The sequence below is a fragment of the Dromiciops gliroides genome, chromosome 2 (genome assembly GCF_019393635.1).
Source record: "Dromiciops gliroides isolate mDroGli1 chromosome 2, mDroGli1.pri, whole genome shotgun sequence".
Lineage (NCBI taxonomy): Eukaryota > Metazoa > Chordata > Mammalia > Microbiotheria > Microbiotheriidae > Dromiciops > Dromiciops gliroides.
Genome location: NC_057862.1, coordinates 126,865,590 through 126,884,666, shown reverse-complemented (window position 1 = coordinate 126,884,666; position 19,077 = coordinate 126,865,590). Strand labels below are relative to the sequence as shown.

Below are 19,077 nucleotides of genomic sequence, written 5' to 3'. Positions count from 1 at the left end.
TCCTCTAAAAGTACCTACCTTACAGGGTTGTTGTGAGGCTCAAATGAGATAATTATAAACCACTTAGCACAGTCCTGGCACAAAGTAAGGGCTAGATAAATGTTAGCTAATGTTATTATTGCAAGATACTATGTTTAGTTTAAAGTGGAAAAAACTAAGAGAAGGCAAGAGTCGTTTTCAAGTATTTCCAAGGTTTTCACTTGAAAGGGGAAACTGCTTCGATTTGTGTTGGTTCAGATGCTTATGAGTGACAGTTGCAAGCAGGGACATTGGGCTGAAATTAAAGAAGAGATTCTTCTCAATTAAGCCATCCATCACTGGAAGCCGCTGCCTGACAAGTGAGCTGCTTCGTGTGGCTGGAAGTGTTTGAACTGAGACTGGATCTCCTGCAGCATGGGCCAGGGATGCCAGAGAAGGGATTCTTGGATGAGGCAGCCTCTAAGGTCTCTTTTAGCTAACTTTAATTTTCTAGAATTACTATGTAGCGAAAGATGATGGAAATGAGATCGTGAACGCTTGCAACCTTAATCTCACCAAAACAGCTGCAAACTTTGCAGCCGGAAACTCAAGGCTGAAAAAAAAAAGGAAAAAGAAAAGTGGGGTTGGGTATTTCCCAGAAGAAACCTTTACTCTAGGCCCCACCTCTCAACCGGTTAGTTCTCTCTCCAAAGTCTCATCCTTCAGCAACCTGAGAACACCTCCGAGGAGCTCATTGGTCTGCCTCGCTGTAATTGACAGCATTACCGTGCAATCACAGATCGATGAAGGAGGAACCCGGACTAACCCCTAGGAGAGCTGGTGGAGTTCGTACTCCGACTACCCTCCCTCCTCTTCTCGTTCTCCTTCCCTCCCTCTCTCGTCTTCTCATGGCGCATGCGTTGCGGAGCTTTGCCTGTGTGCGAGAGCGGAGCCGGAGTAGCAGCAGCAGCGGGAGGAGCAGGAGCAGAAGTAGGAGTAGCAGCAGCAGCCACCTCCGCCGCTTCAAGAGCAGCAGCAACAACAGCAGCCGCCTCGGTTAAGCGCTTCGAGGTCTGGAGAGAACGACTTGTGGCCCAGCTCCTCGCCGCTGCAGCCGGGGAAGCAGCCAGACCATTGTCTCTCACTGCCGGGAAAGTGGGGAGCAGCGCCGGCTCGGCCCGCGGGGGAGTCCCGGGCGCCGCACGGTGAGAGCGCAACTTCTTTGGGGAGTTGGAGAAGTTTGAGTGTGTGTGTGTGTGTGTGTGTGTGTGTGTGTATGTGTGGGGTGTGTGTGCGCGCGCGTGTGAGCGCGCGCGCGGTGGGGGGCGCGCGGTGGGGACTGGAGGAGGGGGAGCTCCGTGCCCCTGCCCCTCCCCCTCCCCTTCAGCCCCTCCTGTGGGCGGGGGTTAGGAAAGCTGGGGCTCCAGGGTGCGGGGGAGCAGTCCCTAGGGACAGACCCCAGCCTCGGGCTGGGGAGGGGAAGGGGCTCCCCGGGGGAGCCGAGGGCTGCGAACGCTCTGTGCTCACTGTAGCGAGGAGAGGGGATGGACAGGAGCGTGGGCGGGGGGTGCGAGAACCTTTCTTGTTCCCCCCAGCACTGGGCGCCCCGCTCCTTCCTTGACTTAGCCCGCGGTCTGGTCCATCCCGGCTCCTTGCTTTGTCGAGTCCTGAGCGCAGTCGCCTCCTCCCTAAAGACAGAACCCAACTTTTGGTTTGGGCTCCGCCTGTTCCCCCCATCCCGCCCCCTTCCAGCCCGAGCCACTCTCAGCGTTGGGGTGGGGAGCAGTTCTTCATCATCGTCTGGGCTCCAGCTTACAGCCCCCTGCTTCCCACTGCCCTTTGGTCCATACCCCCTGAGTCTAAACCCCCAGGACCTCTTTGGATCCTGAATCTCATCTTCTCTACCCTCTTTTTGGTCCAGACCCTTGATTCTCCCAGGAATTCTTCGAAATCTGAATCCCATTTTCCCCTTTCTCCTAACTTGGGGTGACCACGGAAGGGATGAACGGCTTGTCTTTCTTTTCTTTTTCGTTTTTTAAAGAGAGTGCAAGAAGGAGTCAACACAAAGTGACTTTTGTGTTTGCTTTTTGTATGAAGGTTGCTTTGGTTTGGATGCATTACATGAATCTGGAGGATCAGCCACGAATTTGAGCAGAACAAGTGTTTACTCTGTGAGGGCCATGTCTTTCTCCTGTTGATGCTAATTCCACATATATTGGATTGCTTTCAGCTCTGTCTTTTCTCCCCTCCCCCATTATTCCCCTTTTCTGTTTCTCTTCTCCCTCTTTATGGTGACCAGGAGCATTCTTTATAACTGGGTTATTTTTCGATGTGGATTTGTTTAGACATGAGTTAAAGCGGGGTGTGAGGGGTGGTCTAACCAAATGGAGATGCATTTTGTAAACTCTTCCTCTGAACCATGGATCTCTCTCACTTTATCTGGCATTCAAGTGCAGCCATATTTTAAAACAAAACAAGTTGTTTTTGTAAACAATCCATGACTTTACTGACAAATATTTTCCTTAAAGCCAACTAGACTAAGGGACTTAGAAAAATCATTATAGGGAGAACCTCAAAAGTTTTTCCTTGAAAATAATGGTCAGGTATAACCTTTTTTTTTTTTAGGGAAGTTATGCTAGCATGAGTGTTTTAGAATTTACGCTGAACTGAGGAATCTACAATAAACACAGGATTGAGTCATAATTTTAGTTTTTGTACTTAACTTTTCAACTCCTTTTGTGACTTTATTCTGGGAGTTTTATTACTTCAGGCATCGATAAATTGCTAAATAAAAGCAATGATATGCTTTAAAAAACCACTGACCAAATGCTGTTCTTTATGTCCAGATAGTGAAACGGTTAATTAATCCACCTTCTGTGACTGTAGGATTCTGCAGATCTTATAAAAGAGTTAGGATTAATAAAGAACCATTTCCTATCCTCTTGTATTTAGTTTTCCTTTACTGTAGATGCACTGAAATGTGCATTAGTGTCAGTGTTTCATGTGAGATGCATAGTAGGTTTGTACTTTTAACCATGTATTCATTTTATCTAGCATAGTATTTTCTTTTAAGAGTTCAGATGAACAGTTGCCAAAAGCCTGTTGAACCTTATATAATGCAGAGCTTCTTTAATCTGGGATCCATCAACTTAAATTTTTTCTGCATAACTATATTTTAGTATAATTGGTTTACTTTGTAATAGTTTGCATTTTATTTTATGCATTTGAAATATTATCGGGAGAAGGGATCCATAGGCTTCACCAGACTGCCACTGGGGGTCCACAACACAAAAAAGATTAAGAATCCCTGCTCTAGTAGTACAAAATTCCAAGGTGTTGATTCACTTTATTTTCAAAACTTTTAAAAAAAAATTAAATAATTATGTCTCTGTATGTCAGTTTGTTTTGATTCAGAAATTTCCTTGGGTAGAATCAGTAATGTTAGTGGGAAAACTTTTTTAACCTTAAAAATTTAGCACTAATCTTGAAAAACTAACCTCTAGTTAAGCTTAAATTAAAAATTATTGTAGCATTAGCAGCTTGAGTAATTAATATCTATAGAATGTTAGAGCTGAAAGGAACAATAGAGAACCAGTTCAACTTCTTCACTTTACAAGTAGGTGTTCATTGAATGCTGCTTGGAGAAAAAAAAAAAGGAGACTATTTTTTAAATGCTGACGTTAGGAAGTAGAATCTGGCTTCTGTTTATCTTTACCATAAAGGATGGACATGTTAGAAATTCTTTTTCTGTAGTTCTTGTGCAAACTTAGAGAAAATGGGCAAATTATTTAGTTTCACCATCTTTACTTTTTCCATTTATGAATTGGGAACTTGTTGATTTGATTGGATGTTTTAGGATGTGGCTGAAACATACTATGCCATTTTGAAATACTCGTTAATGTAGCATATATCCTTAAGACTCATTTAAACATTCCTAAAAAAAAGTTTGACAGTTCTGAATGGAGTGGATGAGTTATTTCTTTCCTAGATATAACATCCCTTTTCAGTGAGCAATTGGTATTGAGTGTCTTTGGCCAAATAGAATACAGCTTTATTAAAAACAAGTTCAGGATAGCTACGGCAATGGATACAGCACTGTGCCTGAAGTCAGGAAGACCTGAGTTCAGATCCAGCCTCAGACACTTATTAATAGCTCAGTGACCAAGGGCAGGTCACTTAACCATGTTTTGCCTCAGTTTCCTCATCTGTAAAATTAATGAGCTGGGGAAGAAAATGGCAAACTACTCCAGTATCTTTACCAAGAAAACCCCAAATGGGGTCATGAAGAGTTGGACACGACTGAACAACAACAATAAACAAGTACAACTGAAACTTAGTAAAAAAGCAAAACAAAACTTTTTTTAACATTTTCTATGAAGAAGGGAAGGAAAAGGAAGAGTCAGATTGTTTATTGAGCTGAGTGATGAGGAAATGGTAGGCATAAAGCAGATTTATAATTCAACGTGTAAGTTATTTAGCATATATTAATTACTTTCCCATGTCCCCTGTCCTCCATGTCCCCATTACTTTGAATAACATATTAGAATATTTAGCAATTTTTGATTACTGTGATAATATAGATTTAGGATAGCAAGGTACACAAATTCTGGAGGTTTTTAAAAGTACCCTTTTTTCCTGGGTTCTGACCCTCTTCTTCTGAAAGAAAGTCACTTGTAATTGAATAAACACATGGTGGTTTTGGGGAATATATTATTGGAGACAGTCATGGTCTTCCCTTTACACCCTCTTGGAAGTGGTTACTCCTCAAAAAGTTGATTTCTTATATCCAAAGTTTAGGGAGATAAAAGCTGTGAGAAAAGGACTACCTTGAATCACAGAGGACCTGTAGTTAGAAGTAGGGCAGATTTTAGTTTAAGGTATAAAAAATAAATCATCAACAAGTACTGTCCAAAACCAGAATAGGATGGCTTTTGAGCATATGAGCCCCCAGTCACTGAAGAATTCATGTAGAGGCTACATAGGTGCTATACAAAGGATTTTTAACAGGGTAATAAATGGAACTAGAAGCAATATGGTATAATGAAAAGGACTCTGGACTTTATATCCAGAAGTCTGAGTTCAGGTCTTGGCTCCAACACTAGTTTTGTTGCCATGGGTAACAGTTTCCTTATCTACAGACTAATACTTCACCTGTCTACCTTGCATACCTTGCAGAGTTATTTACAAGAAAAGTAGTTTGTTTTTTTTCCACTCAAGGTGCTATGTTAATGAAGTAGTGTTGGTGGTGGTGATGGTGGTGGTACTAGTTTAGTAGTGGTAGTAGTGGTAGTAGTGGTAGTGGCAGCAGTAGGCTACAAAAGTCTCTTCCAAATCTAAGGGTGTAATGAGTCACAGAAGGTCAGAGCTGTGGGGGACAGCATACACTCATATCTGTACTTATCAAGAATCAAGCTTATCTATGTATAGCACCAGAAATTGATTTATGTGTAGAGTACAGTGGGACTATTATATCCTTAGTTCTGGACAGTTAGTGCTAGACATTCTTCAGTCTTGTCAGTTGTATCTGACTCTTTATGGTCCTTTTTGGGGTTTTCTTGGCAAAGATACTGAAGTAGTTTGCCATTTCCTTCTCCAGCTCATTTTATAGAAGAAGAAACTGAAGGAAGCAAACAGGGTTAAATGACTTGCTCAGGATCACATGCCTTTTAATTGTCTGGAGGTCACATTTGAACTCAGAAAAATGAATCTTCCTGACTCCAGGCCTGGTACTCTGTGCACTATGGTGCCATGCAACTGCCCTCTGGACTCCATATTGGTCCCTGTTGTTTTACCTTATTAGATTCAGTCCAATATTTTAGCCTTATTTCACCATTTTAGATGCTGTCATCTAATCTAATGTTAGTTATCCCTCCCTGATTTGGGTCCCCTGCAATAATGACTTTATCTAAGTTGTGGCTGATAATTTTAGATAGCCCATGGCCAACCAAAGATTTCTAGGGCAGTCTTCTGGAAACTTCCTTACAAGTTGACATCAGACTATTAATGTCTTTTTGTTCAGTCTGGCCATTCAGCCAGTTCTGAAATCCACTTAATTGTTATTTATCTAGTCTACTTTTCTCCATCTTTCTCACAAAAATAGCATCAAAGACTTTTGTTAAATGCTTTACAACATGACTGTTACCTATCAGCATAGTAAGTAGACAGTTGGAAAAGAAATGGTTAGTCTTCATTTTTTTTTTTTTTTTTAGTGAGGCAGTTGGGGTTAAGTGACTTGTCGAGGATCACACAGCTAGTAAGTGTCAAGTGTCTGAATCCGGATTTGAACTCAGGTCCTCCTGACTCCAGGGCCAGTGTTCTATCCACTGCACCACCTAGCTGCCCCATGTCTTCATTTTTTGAAGTTAGTCTTTATCTTTGATAAAGTCATGTAGGTTCTTTGTGATTATCATTTCCTTTTCTACACTTTTGGTAATTATCCTTATTATTACTCTGTACTAGAATTTTGCTAGGAATTGAAGAGAAGCTTACTGACTTAGAGTTTGCAGACTGCTCCTGCTTCAAAACTGGGACTTCCATCTCAGGTCTATGGTACCTCTATCTTCTATGAACTTGATAAGATTATTGACAGTGACTTTGCAGTTACATATAGTAGTTCTTCCAGAAACCTAGGATATAGTTCAGATTGGCCTTGTCATTTGAACATCATGGATTTCTTCCTTGTTTTGGGTATCAATTCCATATTAGCTACTTTTATTTTGGACTAGAAAGACCATATATTATTCCCTTGACAGGGAAAAGGCATTGTTATGGCAAAACAAAACAAAACCCAATAACATAACCCCTGAGTTTTTGTTTTCCTTAGTATGTGTTGTCAACTTCCATTCATTTTGAGCTTTAGCATTCCTGACACACTTAAAATATTGATATTTTATTTTTATATTACTTTCTGAATGGAAGGCTATTTCACTGTATCTCCTCACCAAGAAGCCCTCCCTTGTATTAAGAAAAAAATAAGAAACAAGGCAGTTCAGCAAAACTAACCAACATACCAAACAGAATCTTGACAGCATATTCAGTGCTTTAGATTCATTGCAGCCCAGCAAAGAAGAGAAAGAGGTACAGTTTCTTCTTTCTTTTTCAGAGACAAGTTTGCAGGTTTGGTCATTATGGTTACTTAGCATTTAGGTTAATTTTGCTGTTCTTCCAATTTCATTTAGTCGTTGTATATACTGTTTTCCTAGTTTTCCTTACTTCTTTCTCCAGTAGTTCATATAAATCTTTCTATACTTCTCTGGATTTGCCATATACCTTGATTCTTACAGTCCAGTAATATTCCATTATATTTATAGGTCACAATTTGTTTATCCATTCCCCAATTTATAGAAACTGCTTTATTTCTAGTTTTTTTTTGTTTGCTTGTTTGTTTTTGTTTTTGTGGGGCAATGAGGGTTAAGTAACTTACCCAAGGTCACACAGCCAGTAAGTGTGAAGTATCTGAGGCAGGATTTGAACAGGGCCTGTGCTTTATCCACTGTGCTACCTAGCTGCCCCCTAGTTCTTTGCTAGTACAAAAAGTTATTGTGAATATTTTGGTGGATATGAGACATTTCTTTTTGTTTCTGAGTTCTTTGAATTTATGTCTAGCAGTGTGATCTCTGGATGAAAATCAGTGGACATTTTAGTCATTAATAAGTCTAAATTACTTTGCAGAATTGCTTGACCAATTCACAGTTCCAACAACAGTGTAATAGTTTGCTGCTCTTTCCATAATCCCTCCAACACTGACTTTTAATTTTTTCTTAATGTTCTTATAGAATACTTTTCTATTTTCTATTTATCCTTCCCTTGCTTCCATTTTCTGTGTGTATGTTTAAAAAAATCATCTTTTTTGGGTAATTTCCTATGCATCTAAATCTGTCTTTTTAGAAAAGTTCCTCTTTTCTTACTCATTGGAGTTGTTCCACTTTGGTATTTCATCTTTGAGAGCTTCCTATTCCTGATGAGTAGGTTTCTATAGAATTTTAGCTATGGGATCATCCCTATTCTTTCTCTGAATAATGACATTAATAATCATAAATGGGCAAACTAGGTAAGTCACTGCTGAATGATCAGAAATTAGCTATCGTTTAATCGAGGGGACCTTTCAGCTCTAAATCTATGGTCCTATAACATTTATAATTGATTGGCATATTTAGTGAAGGACCCACAGTAGAAAATGATACATTCTAGCTTGGAAGGTGAACATAATTTCAGAAAACCCCGAAATAGATTATTCACTCCTTTGACATTCATTGATTAGGGTGAAATTTAAAATCTGAGACTAACAAATAAAAACTTGTAATTGGTCTTAATGGTATCTTTTTCACAGTAAACCTATGTTAACAAAAATAATGTTTTTATATATAAAACATTTTATTTTTATTCTTTGCTTCTTTGTTTTGTTTTGAAAAATTGATACCCTCTTTTCATTTCTAGATGTTATCATTAAAACTTCCTTGCAGTGTAAGTTTTCTAAGGAATAATGTTTATCAGCTCTGAAGACTTTTTTTTTTTTTAACACAACAGCTATTCTTTAACCAAAGTTGCTGTGAAAGCAAAAAAAGCAAAAAAAACCCATCTAGTGCTTCAAGTCAGGTGAAACAAAAATAAATATTGCACAAAGAAAGCTGACCACTTTTCAGAATATTCCAAAAAAATATAAAAGGAATTGGTATGTTAGCTTGTGTTTTTCCAGTGATATTGTTTTTACTGAGAATTTTTCAAGGCAGAAAAAAGAATGCATTTTGATAGCTATATCCAGCTCTAAAATTCCAATTCTGTCATTTTCTCGGGGCAAAAATACATTTCCAACTAGCATGTGTTAGGACTTGATGCTAAAGAGAATGAGAAGGAAGTACGGAAGGTGACTTAGTTGGTGAATATGGGCATAAAACAAAAAAGCAGCAATTATCGTGATGTTGTATTTCATGTAAAAATGCTTTCTTTTTTTTGTTTAATTCTGTTTCATGATATAAAACATTTCATGAAACTGAAAAAAAAAGATTGAAACCCAAATAGCAACTTGAATTTCATACCTAAGTTGGTGAAGATCCGAAGCAATTGCAAACAGCGAGAACTTTGGACATGATTTAGTCAGTGTGGTTCTCCCCAGTCTCCACAGAGCTCAGGTAATTTTTTTAAAACAAATGCTGTCACACATGGCCAGTGTATAATGATGGCATCTATACTAGTCAAGAGTGAACAATATTTATTGAGTTCCTGCCTACCTAGTTGATAAGAGAGGATTGTGGTTGTGAGGACAGAAGCATGGGTTTGCTCTTGTTGGCTAGGTACCTTCTCAGTTCTAGAGCTGTTATCATTTGTCTTGAAAATGTGTTGTTAAGGGGCAGCTAGGTGGTGCAGTGGATAAAGCACTGGCCCTGGATTCAGGAGTACCTGAGTTCAAATCTGGCCTCAGACAAAGCTGTGTGACCCTGGGCAAGTCACTTAAACCCAATCCCCACCCCACCCCCCCCAAAAAAGAAAGAAAATGTGTTGGTTTCAAGGAACACTAGGAGAGGGAATGTGGATGGATTGCTACAATCCTTCACCATCATTGTAAAACAATTCTTTGTTTTCCCTATTGACTGAGTTTTGCAATGATCATGTAAAAAAGTATAGGGCGTGAGATTACTATGTGTAATACAACATAAAGGATTTCTCATTTTCTACCGTCAGAGTTGATCTTTAAATATATGTATACATATTATCTGTACTATTGGTTTCCCTAGGTGATAGTGTCTGAGGGGTAGACCACAAATCTGACAGTAACCTCTTTAAAGGATAACATTCTTCTTGCAATTTAGCTCCTAAACAGGCTTAGTAAAATCTAATGGGGGTAATTGTAAATTAATTGACCCGACCTGTCTTGCCAGTTTAGTTCTGTCTTGCCTACGTAAAGCATCTGTCTTTATGGACCCCAGCTAGGGATGGGAAGTTCTTATAATAATAATAGCTAGCATTTATATAGTACTTTATATTTATTATAACATTTATATTATGATAGTAATAGCTAGCATTTATAAACTACTTTTTAATACTTTATAATATTATCTCATTTTATCCTCACAATAACCATGGAAGGTAGTCGTTATTATCCTCTATTTTACAGATGAGGAAAGTGAGGCAGACAGAGGTTAAGGAGTTGTTATGCATTGCATAACTCATAAGTGTTTAAGGCTGGAATTTGAACTCAAGTTTTCATGATTCCAGTTCTAGTGATCTTTACTGTGCCATCTAGCTGCTTATTGGGATGTAGTAGAAAGAGCCCCAGATATAGATATAAGGGACTTGGTTTTGAACCCTTTCTCTTCTATGTCTTATCTTTGTGAATTTAGGTTAGTCATTTAATCTTTCTGGGGTTTCAGTTTCCTCACTGGTAAAATCTGGTCCTTTTCAGCTCTAAATCCAATGTTCTTACCCTGAATTAGGTTCTTAGTGTAAACATAACAAGTTGAAAGAAAGTGGTCTTTAATCACAGGTGAACATGCATGTAGAATAGTTGGATTCAGTATCTTGAAAACCTCTTTATGAGAGCTCAGTAGTTTGGTAGTTGTTTGGACAGTTTAAAAAAAGAGGAGAAAGCAAAAGTTGGAAACTTTGATTCCAGATGTCCATTTAGTTGAAAATATGAAATCCAGTGTTCTTGTTAAACTGCTTGTTTTTAGTTTCCCTGAGCTGTATACTAGTTGGTGAGATTTTTTTTTTTTTTTTGCGCGGGGCACTGGGGGTTAAGTGACTTGCCCAGGGTCACACAGCTAGTAAGTGTCAAGTATCTGAGGCTGGATTTGAACTTAGGTCCTCATGAATTCAGGACCTGTGCTTTATCCACTGCGCCACCTAGCTGCCCCAGTGAGATTTTATAAAGGGAGATCCAGGATCTTTGGAAGACTTGTGCTTATCCCTGTCATAAGCTCACCTGCCAAGGCTGGTGACAAAATGGCTATTATAAATGTCCAATATTGGGAGACGCTTTTGTATAAAAAGAATTGTAATTTCTTTATGATTATATATATTGCCCAGGAAAATATTCTTTCTAGCACAGAAATTCTTTGGAGATGTTTTCATTAAGATGGGTACTGTTTTTGTCAGTGATTTACTGTGTGTTTTAAATTCATTCAACATTCCCAAAAGATAACCCTCTCCCCTTTTTACATCTTGGAGAGTAGTAGAAACCTGGCGCTATTGAGTGTCTATGTTTAAGATTAGTATTCTCTTTTAGAATCAGGAGCTCTGTGGATAGACATTGATAATTAACGTTTATATAATTCTTAACATCTTCAAAGTGTTTTTACAAACATCTAATTAGTTCATGTTTAACCTAAATTGGAAGTTGGAAAACCAGTTTTTGAGGTTGGTTTCAGGATTACCAGGAAGGCTGTTTGAGAGAAAGCAGTTAGACTTCTTTATTAAGATGGAGGAATGTACCATCCAGTACTAAACATCTTTTCTTAATCTCTTGGACTTCTTCCCATCTTTTCTTATGTCAGGTATGTGTTGGGTATGCATATTCTGTTTAATGGGAAAGGGAGTGGAATTATATGGACAAAATTAATGACCTAAAGTGGTTGAGTTGGGGAAGGACCAATGATGATTCAGTGTGCTGAAATGTGACCTCTTCCATCATCTCCTATATATTAACTGCACTGTAATAGGACATTGGGGGGAAATGATTGGAGAGTCTCTGCAAAGTAAACTCAGTAGTATCCTATGGTAGTTTTTGTATAATTTCATCAATTTTTTTAAGCTTCAGCTTGAGTTGTAAGAAATTATAGTTTTACAGAATGTAGCTGAGTTTCCTAATTAGTTGTTATTAGATTTCACTTTTTAAAAAGCTCCAAAATGACTTTTGAGCAGTTTTCGCTAGTATGCTTAATTTCATAAAGTTTTATTAAACTGGAAAGAGGCCTTACAGATCACCTACTTGAGTTCCCTAGTTTTCTATATGAGGAAATAAAGGCCCAGAAAGGTGAAAGCCAAAAGTCAAGACATTAATTAGTGGCAGAGCAGGGACTTCTAGTAGTGTCCTTCCTTGTATGCCATTCTGCCCCTTCTTTTGAAGTTGAACAAAAAGGATGTTTTCTATTTCCTAGAATTACTTCAAAGTAGCAATGACTTCTTCCTTCCTACTTCGGGTACAATGGTCAATTTATTTTTATAGAATTGTTGCCAACTAAAAGTCTATATTTTAGTGTCTTTCTTGTTATATTATTAGGCAATAAATAAAACTATTAGTTAAATATTATGTCTGTGTGATTTCCTTATCACAGTTCATAGATGTAAGTTTTGGGGAGACATATTTATAAATCTTCATCTAAATGATCTTTGTCAGTAAGTGAAACTTTAGTTGCTTGATGGTAGAAGAGAAGAAGATTCTGAGATCTTGACATATATATATTTAATTAAATTCTAATCATGGCTGAGATCTCCCTTTTTAAATGATACTGAATAAGCAGGATCTTGAGTCTTCCTCCTTTCTCCCCCTAAATAGTGATGCTTTTAAATTCTACTTCTCTAGTTCTTTTTAAAATTTTACCCTTTCTCTTTTCCTGATGAAATCTGAAGACTGTTTTAAAAAAAAAGAAACAAAGAAAAAAGTGAGACAGTTGACTGGCAAACCTTTTTTGTTAGAACACAGAATGTACCTTGGATTAAAATTCTAGTTTTTATTCTTTCAGATTGTTGGTGAATGGAAAAATTGTTGGATTTAAATTGACAGTTTATATGAATTTATCATAAATAATTGAGAGTCACTTAAAGTTTCAGGAAGCCTTTTTATTTTGTAACTCCCTCCAAGTAAACACCATATTTACTTGTGCTCTGGCAGAGGAGGAACTTCATATGCAGATTCTGTACATGTAAAAAATGGGTGAGAGAGGTCTGCTTTGGAAAAACCTGGCTACTATATCTGAGTCACAAGCTATAGAAATAAACAACTTTTCATAAGATAACAGGATATGTGCAGTTAGACTGGTGCTTTGGATGATTAAATAAATTTTTGAAAAGAAAAACATTTTATAAATACAGAATTACATGGGTTTTTTCCCCCATTAGGAGTCACAAGTAGTGCCATCTTCAGTTTATATCCCAGATTTTTTTTATGTTATCTTTATTTGGTTCATTCACATTCCTGGATTACAGGGATTCTTAAAACCTCCTCTCTGTATTTGTGTGTGTGTGTGTGTGTGTGTGTGTGTGTATGTTTGTCAATCTGGTGATACCTAATACTGTGGTTTGTTTGCCTGTAGTCATAATTGAAATGATAAATTTTAGTAAGATATTAGTGAAAATAAAGATGTAATTTTTTTCCTATTCAAGTCCCTGGGCCCCTAGCTAAGAACCACTACTCCCATTTTTGGCAGTAGAGATTTATAATAAGCCTCAAATTATACGGATTCGGGTATACCATAAATAAAACAATGTATACCCCTGAACATGATTACATACAGTAAAAGTCTGATATACTTGTTTCATTCAACAAAAGGTATAAATGAAGTATTAATTCTCTTCTCCAAAGTCAATATTAAATCGCTATTTTAAAGGGGTTCCATTCTAGGTTGGTTCAGATAGGAACTACATCACACTGAGTGAAGAATGGAAATCCAGTGAGGAGAGTGGGGTTCAGAGTTAGCAGAATTTCTCAAGCAGGAGGGGGACTTCTCTAGTGTTTCATGTGCACTGTCTCTAGATTAATCAAATGACTAAAATCTGAGGAGTTTGGTCCTGGTTCTTAATAAGCCAATATTTATACAGCCTTTACTCTTTTCAGTTATTCTTAAGCTTTAACACTGGCTTACAAACACTTGACATTGGGAGTCCTGATAGTGGACTTGAACCAGGGGCGTCAAAGGTGTTTGGTGAGTGGCCCTGACAGATTGAAATATAATTGGAAAATAATTAACAAAATAAATAAAAATACAATAGAACATAGATAATGTTAACATGTGGTTTTAGTTAGGGTTTAATGGACCCTATTTCTATTTGTGTTTGACACAACTGGACTAGATGATTCACTACTTACTTGTCCCCATTTAGAATGGTTCCTTTCCACTTACCTGCAAAGCCTACAACAACTTTCTTTTTCTGTTTAATGATAGTTGATCTATTTTGTGGGGGTTCTCATTCTCCTAAAAAAGGAGACTAAGCCATGTAATCTTATCTTTAAGACAGTGCTATATATATATATTTCCAGTATTGAGAGCATGCAAATAATTTCCAGGTCTAACCCAAAGCAAAGAGGGCTGAATGACCTGGTTTTTGTTTTCTTTCTTCAGCAGATTAATTACAGAAATAGAACTGTAAACTTTTGAATGAGACCAGAGGTTTCTGTTAAATTAGACATGGAAAATTCAACAAAGCCATACAAATTATTGCTCTCTGTAGTTTTGAAGTACAGTTCCTAAATTTCGTATATCCTTTTTATTAAAAAAGGTTGACTGTTTTTCTTATAAGACCAGCATAAGAGTGTTGTAAAGTATACAAAATGATTTCACTAGAGAAATTTCTGATTTGTAGACATTATTTCCATTTTTCCTCCCTTCAGTGAAGTTTCTATGGGTGTGCATTTGTTTACTTCAGGTGTAGATTTATTGCATATTTTGTTTATTGGAGAAGCTTAAATTCAACTGGACACTAGCATAAATTTTGTAGCTTATTAGATAGCAGTTTGTCCCTGATTTAAAAAACGTAGGATTTTTCTTCCCCTCAGGCTACCTGATTAAGATATTCTTCCAACTGGATTAGTTTTTATTTGGATTTCCACTGGAGCTGTTGGTGTCATTCCTTTTGTAAATACCATCCCGTTGTTTGTAGTCACTGTGCTGTGAGCTAGTGGATTTTCAGAAATGATGAGCACCTTTGTCCTTTGCACTTGGAAGATCTTGACTAAGTGTGAAGTGACTTCAGGATTTTCATATCATTTTTGCCAAAAGTGGCCAAGATATTGAAACTGTTACTTTAATAACCAAATAAATGTCTCCTTTAGTATGTCTGTAATGAGATAATTTCCCTTTTGTTGTGCAAATAAAGTCAGTGTTTCCAGTCTGGGGTGGTTAGTCTGCTTCTGTTTTAGCTAGCCTTACAATCAGGTAATGAAAAATTCTAATGAAAAACTGACTTCCTACTCACTCCCACTTCACTTCAATCTCTATGTCAATTTAAGTTTTCTAGGTACAAGGTCAATGTTATGAGATATACTTTCTTGACCAGCATCAAAGCAAAATAAAAAAAATTCATGAAGATTAAAGAGCATTTTCTGTGAGAGCTGAAAGAAATTAATTACATGAAGGGATGGGAGGGAAGTTTAAGACCCATGCTTGCCTCCATGGAAAGATTAGCCATGATTTTGGCAGAACTTTATGTAGCTTTGACTTTGCCAATAAGGATTTTTTTTGGTGGCCAACATTAACTTTATACTACGTAACTTACAAATAAGAGATTGTCAGGAAATTATTTCACTTCAGTAAAGATATTTTTAAAAAATCCATAATCCTTCAAATATTAGAAAGTCCTATTAAAAACCATGGAAAAATAAAGGCAGCCACTTACAAGTAAAAAAATTGTGTATTTATATATTTGTGTGTCTATGTACATGTGTATATATTTATGTGTACATATATGTACACGCACAAAAACATATATATATAGATATTATATATATACTTAGATACATACATACATCTGTGTGTGAGTGTATATAAATTGACAAGATGAGAAAAGCTAGGGATATGGGGGCAGCTAGGTGGCGCAGTGGATAAGGCACTGGCCCTGGATTCAGGAGGACCTGAGTTTAAATCCGGCCTCAGACACTTGACACTTACTAGCTGTGTGACCCTGGGCAAGTCACTTAACCCTCATTGCCCCGCCCCCCCCAAAAGCAAGAGGTAAGGGAATAAGCATTTATTTAACATCTACTATGTGCCAGACACTGTTCCAAGCACTTTACAAATATTATCTCAGTTCTATTAGTATCTGCATTTCAGAGTTGAGGCAACTGAGGCTGAGGTTAAGTGACTTGTCATTCATCTTCTAAGTGCCTGAGGCCAGATTTCAATTTAGGTGTTCCTGACTCCAGGTCTAGCACTATCCACTGTACCACATAGCTGCCTAGACAGAATTCCCATTCCTCAGTGTGGGACTGGATGGTACTGAAGTTTTATTAGAGCTCACAAAACCAATCTTTAACAAGAGTTGGAGGAAATTTTTTATTGGAGAGGTGGAAGTCATCTCTTTCAGATACCTAGAAATGGTGTAGAGGCAGTTAGGTTGTGAGTGGGTAGAGTGAATATTGGATTTGGCATAATGACTTTGAATCCTGTCTCAGACATTTAGTACTAAGCTAGTTATGTGATCCTGAATAGGCCATTTTCCTCAGTTCCCTCATCTGTACGATGAGAGGATTGGACTTGATGACTTCTTAAGTTTCTTCCAGTTTCAAATCTATGATTCTCATTCCTTATTTTTGGATTGAAAGTTTTAAGTCTAAATGAACAGTATAAGGAGTAAGGTAGTACAGTGGGGTAAGACTGGAAAAAAATGGTACAATAAGATGGAGTGATCTGCATATCTAGCTTCCTTTTTCAGAAATTAAAAAGTTGTAACATTTAATAGAAATAAGTTTTTTAGCAAAATTAAATGATGAGATTTCACTGCGAAGTCAAATATATACCAAAAACTTGTTTTCTCAGCTCTGAAAATGTGGACATAGTGGTATTCCACATTCACACTGAAATTGAATGTTGTGTTCAAAAGTGGTTTGAATGACCAAAAGCTGGCATTTCCAATTAAGAGGAGGCAATTTAGGGGCGGCTAGGTAGCGCAGTGGATAAAGCACTGGCCTTGGATTCAGGAGTACCTCAGTTCAAATCTGGCCTCAGACACTTGACTTACTAGCTGTGTGACCCTGGGCAAGTCACTTAACCCCCGTTGCCCAGCAAAAAAAAAAAAAAAAAAGAGGAGGCAATTTAAAAATTTTAACTTTATACTTAATTTAACCCCAGAAAAAGGACATAATATTTCTCTTTCTCTGTGTTTTAAAGCCAGATATATGGTGTATAAGCCAGACATGGGTGAATTAATGGGCTCTGATTATGATAACACTGGCATTATTGGTCAGATCACATCCCTTAAAAACTCCTATACTCAGCACAATAAATAGTCTGATTATATTCAGAGAACTCTGATAGAAGTGCTCAGTTCTAACCTCCAACACTAATATAGTTCAGTAGAGTTTCTACTATATTAAGTAACCTTTATGAATGTTATTTTGTTGGAGGAAGAGCTCTCAAGAAGTATTTAATTGAATTGATTCTCAGATGCTTTGCCAGTTTCATTTTAAGGATAATAACCAGTGACGTATCACATGTCCAGTGAGATATTTACATTTAGTGTCTCTTTCAGCTGCACAGTGCTCTTTGAATTAGATGTGTGTTGTACTTCTCATTTTATAGAAGAGGAAGGTGAGATTCAGAGAAATTAAATGATTTATCCGTGGTCATAGAGCTAAGTGCAAATCAGGTACAAGATTTGAATCTGGACTTTTTGGCTAGGCAGCCAAGATGATGAAGAAATTTGAATCAGTTATATGAGGACTGGTTGAAGGAACTGAATATGTTTAGCCTGAACAGGAGAAGCTTGGCTAGGGGAGGAGCTGTACATCCTCAGATATTTGAAGGGCTATCATGTGGAAGAGGGCTTGTGCTTATTCTTTTTGGCTTTAAAGCTTACAGCCAGGAATGATGGGTAGAAATTTCAAGGGGGCAAATAGAGACTTGACGTTAGGAAAATACTTCCTAACTGTTAGAGCTATCCAAAAGGGAAATGGGCTGCCTCTTTGGGTGATGGGTTCTGCATCATTGGAGGTCTTTAGGCAGAGGTTGGGTTAGGGCTCTTTAGATACCTTATGGTAGTTCTTCTTTTCCTGGCATGGATTGGAATAAAGGCCTTCCCACTGCTAAAAATTGTTGTTTTCTGACTCCAGGTTCAGAACATGACCCACTGTTATAGTACTTTTCTAGTTCCATAACCATTTGTAAGCGAATAAATTAAATAAAAAGAAATACAGATATTGTATTTTGGGTAGTATTTTGTTGTTAAAAATAGTGTATCTTCCCAAGTGTTTTGATGTGGTAATAAGTCCTAGGATGTTCTAGATTGCATCATAGTTCTAAACTACACTAACCTTTTATTTTTATTAAGTAGCATCCTTTAGACAAAAATTGCTTCCACTCTAAGTTTTTTTCCATTCCCTGATTTCTAATGGTTTTGACATAGCCAAGATTGGCTTCACATTTAAGATGCACATCACCCCTATTCCCACCAACTACCTTTTGTCCTAAAGGTTCAGAATGCTCTAGGGCCTCAGAATCAATCTAAACTCCCCAAATTCCCTTTCCTTAGAAATTGTTTGGATTCATGCCTGGTGTCTGAGTTGTTATCTACAGGACTAGGTCATCTGAGTCTATATATTTCAAAGGTGCCTCCAGAATTGTTTTGGACTTAAGAAATGTGGGATATAATATGAACCATAAAGTTCAGTCATTTTTATTCCAGCATTAATTATTGGGGGGAAAATTGACCCCTTGTTGTGGGGGGAAGGCATGCAAAAGTGGCACAGTACTTTTTAGAAATGTTATGTTTCATACGAAATAGTCCTGGATTTGGAGGGAGAAGAACAGAGTTTTCAGTCCTAGCTCTGTTACTAGCTAAATGACCTTGATTAAGTCAGAATCTCCTTGGGCCTCCGATTCCTCTTCTGTTAAATGAGAGATCTTCACAACAGCTCTGTCTTGTCTACCCAACAGGATTGCTGTAAAGGTCAAATGAGATAATGTACGTAAAAGGGCTTTGAAAATGAGGACACGTTATATAAATATAAGTATGATTTAATGTTTATGTAGCAAGTTATTGTGGGGCAGGGAACTGAACTGCATACTCTTACAATTCAGTAGACTTTCTCTTGTCCCTCACCCCGGTTTCCCCCCTTTCTATTTGGAGTGTCTTCTGGGTCTGAGCACAAACATAATAGGCTTGGTAAATCAGTGCTAGGAGTTAAATGCTTCAGTGCAGATGTATTGGAACCACATGACCAAATTGATGGAGAACAAAGTGGTCAAAGTAACA

At 37.6% G+C, this 19,077-nt stretch overlaps 1 protein-coding gene across 1 annotated transcript in view; it reads left to right on the top strand.

The window, feature by feature from the left end:
• Positions 1-905: 905 nt before the first annotated feature.
• Positions 906-19,077, top strand: part of AKAP13 (A-kinase anchoring protein 13) — a 393,887-nt gene continuing 375,715 nt past the window's right edge. Inside the window, exon 1 of the mRNA XM_043982253.1 lies at positions 906-1,163. The gene's annotated coding sequence lies outside the window, so the exon portion shown is untranslated. The remainder of the gene's footprint in view (positions 1,164-19,077) is intronic.